Below are 7,592 nucleotides of genomic sequence, written 5' to 3'. Positions count from 1 at the left end.
AAAGGCATTTTTGCTTTTAGTGTTGTACCAATGCACCTTTATAGACTGGATTTGGCTTTGGTTCTCATGTGTCACCACATCTAAAACCTTACCAATCCAAAATTGATGTCCCAGCTCATTATCATCAGCAGGTGTAGCAATTAACATACCCACCTTCAATTCTTGCAAGTTCCCTTGCCACCTTGCTTCCGTTGTTTTTGTCAGCCTGGGTCCAACATATATGTCCCTTTGTGGTGGATGGAGCAAGCTATCATTAATCGCATTAGGTGCAAGAGGAGAAGTTTGAGAATTATGACATTGTTGTATATTCCAGGTGAAGGGTATTTGCACGGTCCAAGTACCAAGGACACAATTGTCAACAATTTTTTCTTGATCTTTAAAGAACACATCCCACCATGATGTGTCTTGTTCCCCAACATACTTCTTCGCATTGTCAATGTGCTTGCATTTGTCTTGCAATGCTTGCATCCAAACATCCTTTGGATTATCAACTAGTACATTGGTGACAACTTTCTTAGTCTCAATCGGCATTTGTCTTGTAGCATAAACAAAAGTGGAAGGCATATGAAGTAGAAACTGACACCCGCCTTCAGGCTCCCATTGGGGGGAGGATGAATACTGCTTTGCATATAATAATGTACAACCACTATGATCATTTTTATTTATTAAGAATACGTGGTTGAAACTTATATTATTTAAGGGCGCTAACACTTTGGCATTTCACTCACCACCATCTAATATGTATCTCTTGAAATCATATATTTCCTTCAAGTGTTCCACGATTGGGCGTGGTGTATATGCATCACGAATGATGTCGAACAACTTAGGTAACGTAAAATCATCATATCGTGATAACTGCCTAGAGAAGTTATTGAACATCTGATCGATATGGTCATGTGTGTGACCAACCAATAGAAAGTTAACTTTCACTTTCCTAAACTTTCCTTGGTTCACCAACATACTTAGATAACCAAACACCCTAGAATTTTTGTTTTCCCGAGCAATATTGTCTAGTTGAATATATAAAGCGGCAAAGACTGCCCCCAAGACATCAATACTTTTTGAATCACAGTGACTATTAAATTAGGGTCATTGTGGAGATTTGGGTAGGTGACGAAGACATGAGGCTTCACACTTCCATTATAGGCTAAAAAGCCCACCAATTGCGTCTGCACGAGACAATCGTCGTTGACATCTTTAGGAAGACGTTTAAGATGAGGTAGACACGTATTCTTTTGGTCCATTCCATCTATCATTAAACACATGTACTTAGTTGGATTGTTTATCGACTTTTCCCTATGGTGCATAGCTCTTTTTCGCTCTAATGCTTGGGCGTCTCGGTGATCTTGTAACAATTTCTTATTTAGCTCCTTCTCTGTCACTGTCTTTGCCCCTTTACACACACTCTTTAGGTTTGCACATACTGAACAATACCCCATACACACTTTACGAGGTATAATAACATTACTAAAGTGCAATGTCCACAACCTTGTGAACTGACTGTAGGTGACATACTTGTCGCAACAAGATGCCATTTCCAATCGATAGGAATCATAAACTTCTCGACGTGTATAATTGTCAGAAAGATGCAACCTACCGGTAGTTGGCATTATCTCACAATTGAACTTGAAGTATGTCTTCATCCAGGAGATCGCATTTCTACCTGATGCACCCTTCATACTTGGCAAATTATCATCTTCAATGGGATTGTTGCCGTTTAAAACTCTTTGTCGCACTCTATGTAATCTTATGTTGCTAACACAAAGTGCGATCTTGAATGCCACTCTACAACATTGTCGTGCCGTAAAAAGGTAATACTCGAAAGAGATCGAGATATCTGAGGCTTTGTCTGACACCATTTGTAAGTGTGTCATAAGATAGGTGTCTTGTTCATCACCATTGAGTGAAAAATAGTAACGTCTCAAAGACCGCAAGTTTTGCTTTCCAATACAATTATTTTGATATTAAGTAGCACGTTCAGTACAATTATTTTGTGATTGGAGGATCTCACTTGGCGGAGGCAAGACGACAACTAGTCCACGAGCATTCCACAACGTTCTTCTTCAAATATGCGGAATGCAAAATTTATGTGGGGTTAACAACTGAGGAGGCGAAGTTGTTAGCATGGGACCACAATAACGACAATGACTACCGGCAGAAGATGTCCTCCATCGAACGCATTAGATTTTTTCACCATGAGTACCTCGACGGGAAAACCAAATTTGGAGCGAAATTATATCCAGCTCTACGACGTCAATGTCTCCACGAAGTGGGAAGTGTGGTGGACGATGCGGTGAAGTATGATGGAATCAGAAAGTATGAGCCGTGGTTTCAACTTGCATTTAGGGATGGAGGAGTCTGGGATCTTCAAGATCAAATATTTACGATGTGGGAGAATAAGGAAGTGAAGGGTCAAAGACAAAAGTAGTCTAAAGTTGACCCTCAATTAGAATTGAAGAGCTTAGCTGCGAAGAAGATTGAGCTTACCATTGAGGAAGCGGCAGATGATATGAAGTTGTCTTTATGGAGGGCAATGCAAGGGATCAAAGATGAGCAACTTCTTATATATGTGCTTTCAAGAGTTGTAGTGAAGGAGCTGAGCCTAGAGGAAATGGTTACGGAGTTCAACAAGTAAGGTGTTACTAAATTTTTTATGGTTGATCTTGTTTTAAGAAAGGAAATTTTAATGTTGGTTTATAAATTTTCAGCCACAAAGTCTATATGAAAATACAAGAAGTGATGATGAAGCAACTAGGTTGCTTATCGTGGGAACAAGTGACTGAAGAATATCCGATAACGTCTTCGTACAAGGCATTATCGGAATATTTCATTGCATTTAAGGATTGGGTGAGTATAACTCTTTGTTTGATCAATTTGTGGTGGTCCATCCTGTGTATCACTATAACTTTGTTGATGTCTTATTTTTTTTAGAAACCATGTCGGAGTAAGAGGCCTGGTGAAATAAAGGATATACATGACTTTCCAACATCCTTTCTTGCGCATCTTGAAAGGGCCAGAAAAGAGAAGGATCGACACTTGGTAAGGGTGTATGAGGTGGAAGATGACGACACCTTCAAGAAGTTCAGCCACAAAAAGGACATAACCAGAGATCTGTACTACAATGTTTATTGTGGTGATGTGGCTGACATGATCCAGAAGCTGCCAAAGAAAGAGTATACGTTAATGGTAGCTGATATTCCATACAGTTTTCGTATGGCTGGTTCAATCTACGATGAAGAACCTTTTAGGTTCAAGCAGTTGGAAAAAATTGTAAAAGATTTCGCCGACTTGACCACCACTTCCTTGTGGAGAATTGTAATATTTCATAGCATGAACCAGGGATATTCCGTGGCTCAAGCGTTGAGATCTCGTTGCCATGGAATTGAGAACCTGGCTTGGTAAGGATTTTATCGAAAGCACTTTATTTCAATAGGAATTATATATTATAATTTAAACTGCTTATAACTTTTTTCTCAATGATCAGGATTAAAACCAACGTAAATAGGGGACCGACTTTTTGGTTCGTCAACGCAATGGAATATATAACAGTTGGTTATTATGACGAGGTCAAGAAGCAAAGAATCAAGGAGCATTCGAATGAGGTGGGATGCTCAAACCTGCTCGTATACCTAGCCATGACATGGAAGCTTCGACATGTGACCACGACTGAGCGTGGGCTTGTGAATCCCTACCAGAAGCCCCAACGTTTAATGATGTGCCTTGAGGAGATGTTTTCAAATGAAGATGACTGGATATTGGACTTGTTTTCTGGCACAGGTAAATGGTCGAATAATTTTCCCAATGTGTTGAAGGTTTTATTTATATTTAGACATATGATAATACTCATTATTTCTTATTTATGGTGTTTAGGCACCACTTCAGCATGTGCTTTGAAGCTTTTCCGAAATTCGGTCGCATTGGAGAAAGATGAGGAGCTAGTGATCTTTATCAACATGAGGCTTCGTGCGCTTTGGGAATGCCCCGATCAAGATGAGGAGGTAGGGGCCAAACATATGGCAGATACCGAACGTTTTCAGCCTGCCTCCCGTGAACTGATTCCTCCTTTGGCTGGTGAACCTGGGGAACTCGTAGAGCTTGACGATGACTTAATGGAGGACCCCACGATAGCGAGTCTATCTGGAGTAAATACTACTGCGGTAAATGTGGATGATAGTTCACCAATTGATGATGAATCCAATGATATGGATACTCTCCTAGCGATGTAGTCAGAGTTTATAAAACAACTTTGAATGTATTTACTTCTGATCAAAGATCCTTTAATCAATTCTATTTCCTAAGATGATCCAATTTATTTGTTTATATGGTGTTATATTATGTTTTAATTAATGTGTTGCTATGTTTATATCTTGTGGCACATATTTATTAAATTTGTTGGCATATCATATAAGTATATAGTTAAGATGAAAGAAAATGTATGTTCATTCTTCATATTTACCCATCAATTGTGTTTATAAAACTTAGTTCCATGTTTACTATTGCAAATCACTTTTTAAATTTATTATACTTATAGAATAACTATGATAAATAATATTTACTGGGACTGAAGGAGGCATTTGTAGATATTGGGGAGTATTTGCTTTATTAGAGGGGATTGTACAACAATAATCATGTTTTTATGGTTGATGGTTGTCTGGACTGGATGTATGGAGGGCTATGAATGTGTGATCTGCATAGATTATTATTACTCCATTTGTATATATGTGTTTAACCTCTTGATTTAGTGTTTATGTGTAGACAATCAAATGAAAATTTTAATACATGATTTAACGTTAATACCAAAGAGTTATCTCTATTATGGCACCCAAAAATTTAGCACTGCCTATACCATAATAATAGTCATATATGTTTTGGGTATATTCTTGTATGTCTAATGTAATGTAAACTAATAGTTATGAGTACGCTTTCTACTTCTAATTTTCATGTGTTGCCATGAACATATACATTTGGTATTATATCCTAATGATCTTTACTAACTATTAGTCATTATGTATTGTATTCAATAATATGTAAATATCAATTTCTCAAATAGCATATACACCTCTCTTGGAAAGTTTAACCACTGTAAACCTATGCACTTTACATCTCGTGAAAATGGAATTCCTGTTTGTTAATGCTTTAGTCAAATAATTAATTTGTATAAAATGAATGCGCGGTAAAAACCAACCCTAAATTTGTAAACATTGCAAGAATAAATCTAGTACATTTATATTTTCTCAAATAAATAGCATGTTCTCTTGGTATAAAGATGTATCCGATTAATAAATCAATAAAAACACCCTCTGTGGTTTATCATGTGATACTGGTGCACGTCATATTTCACAAGAAGCTAAAATTGTGTAACTATAAAGGGAATCTAAAAGTGGAATGCGTGATCCTTCCACTTCTGAACGCGAACGTGTTGGTATACTCGATAAAGGAAGTGACTTTAAACTAATCCTAATTTTATTTCCACCCAAGCCTCTCGAAAAGAAGTGGGGGGTCAAAGGGTTTTGATGTGGGTGTGACCCGTGGTTCCAATGTAGAGAGTGCCCTAGCCATGGCTTCTAGGCGGTGTAGCTCATGTTCCCTTATTTTCATTATTGCTGCCACACCACATCGAGTCGCTTTGAAACCCGGAACCCGAGGACGTCTGGTTCTTCTTTGGTTTTCTGCCTCATCAAGGGAAAGGCCGAGTGGTGCAAGTGTGTCGACATTTGTTGGCTCCCCCTGTTCCTGAAAAACTTCATTTGTTACATGTTGGTGAACATTAGCAACATTATTGTCAACATTTTGTAACTTATTCTCTTTGTGTTGTTTTAGCTCTAGAATGTATTTGCCTAGTTTCTTTATATCTAGAGTATCTAATAGTTTGGGGAGGGTGGGAGAGGAACCAAGTATGTCTTGGTATTTTGCCCTTATCTCGGCGTAGATTGGGCTCTTGCATGTAAAGTGATACTCATCCTCTATCTCTATGTGACATAACCTACATATCCTTTCCTCCCTAGGGACTCCATTAGTACGACCATTCTCAATCTCAAGTTGGTGAGATGATATTCTAAGTTGTCCAATGGCAACCCTTAGTGCATGTGGTAAGAATACATCTAGATATTTTGGCCGCGTGATAAAACCTAACTCAGAGAAGTGCATGAAGTGTTCCTTATAGTACAACATTTTAGATGGGAGTGGCTCTCGTGCGGTGATCCATTTATACCGAGTGTAAATTTGCCATATGTCTTGGCATATTACTTTATTGCGGTCCTCATGAGAGATTAAAGTGTTACCAATCGTGTGGTTGTACCTAAGGGGAGGTAGGTTATTAATGTCTAGACCATTCACAAGAAGCCAACTCACCATCATGCCATACCATGAGCTAGTATAGCCGGACTCATACAATGATCGAGAGGCCTTAAAGGCTTGATGAGATATTCTATCATGTGGTTGGCTATGTATCCTATGAAGAAAGACTACAAGCTGGAAAAGTGCCTCTACTAACATTGGGGGTAATGTGAACTCAGCCCTAATAATGTCATGTGGTACTGTCGATTTGCTTCGGAGTCGGCGTGATAACATCATCACGAATGGTCTCTCTAATTGCGTCCACATGAAAGAGAGAGAGTCGGAAACCGGAGACATGTAATGTTACCTACCGGCGACAACACGCATTCAAATATTTCCGATATACTATTTATTAACATAATTGTATATTTTCACAAAAAGGACACAGAAACTAGAATGATTAATTTGACCATTTATAAAGGAAAGATTACAGAGGTGATTGTTGTGAGCGTCCAATGCCCAAAATGTATGTATTATTCAAACGGATAGACAAACAAATATAGTATGACGATGAGGTACTTTATGCTGGAAAGATTGATTAGGTCATGGTGCCGCTTGTTATTGATTGTACGTTCATACTACGGTACGAGTATTCAAGCTACTACGTTGGCCTTCTTCACGCTGGCGGCGAGGGCGTCCACTTCAGACTGCTCTATGCCGAACGTATTTTGGAGCACCATCCCTGGCAGTGGTGGGTTGGCGGCGAAGAGGGCCACAACGAGCTGGGAGAGTCCTGGATTCTGGCTGTTCAAGGTGGCGATGGCCAGAGCTGGATTCTTCTTGTCCAGGTTGATCTGGAAGTGGACGAGGCCGCGGGGGAAGACGAAGAGGTCTCTAGGGTAGAGCATGGCCTGGAAGAGCGTGTTGTTGGGGGCGGTGGAGACGAAGCCGACGGTGAGCGTGCCCTGCACCAGGAAGAGGACCTCGGTGGCACGCGGGTGGACGTGGGGTTGGTTCAGTCCGCCATTGGGCAGGAAGTCGATGCGAGCCATGGACAAGCCCTGCGTGTTGAGGCCAAGGTGACCATAGCCACCTTACTGCCATTGTTGTTGCGCTGGGAGCCACTAGTATAATGAGAATCATATGTGGCTGCTACTGCAGGTGCTCGCAGCAGCGTGGACGTGAAGTCCTGGGCTATGACTTTTTCAGATGGCTTGCAAGCTACCACATTGCTGGTGATGGCTGCAGCTGCATTGGCATCGGCCACACAGAAATCATAAACCTACAGAAACAAAGGAAGGAAGAAAAAGTAAAAG

This window comes from Azolla caroliniana, unplaced genomic scaffold (genome assembly GCF_043228905.1).
Source record: "Azolla caroliniana isolate FFs.n. ecotype wild unplaced genomic scaffold, voAzoCaro1.0.p SCAF_8, whole genome shotgun sequence".
NCBI lineage: Eukaryota > Viridiplantae > Streptophyta > Polypodiopsida > Salviniales > Salviniaceae > Azolla > Azolla caroliniana.
Note: the sequence above shows the minus strand (reverse complement) of the source record.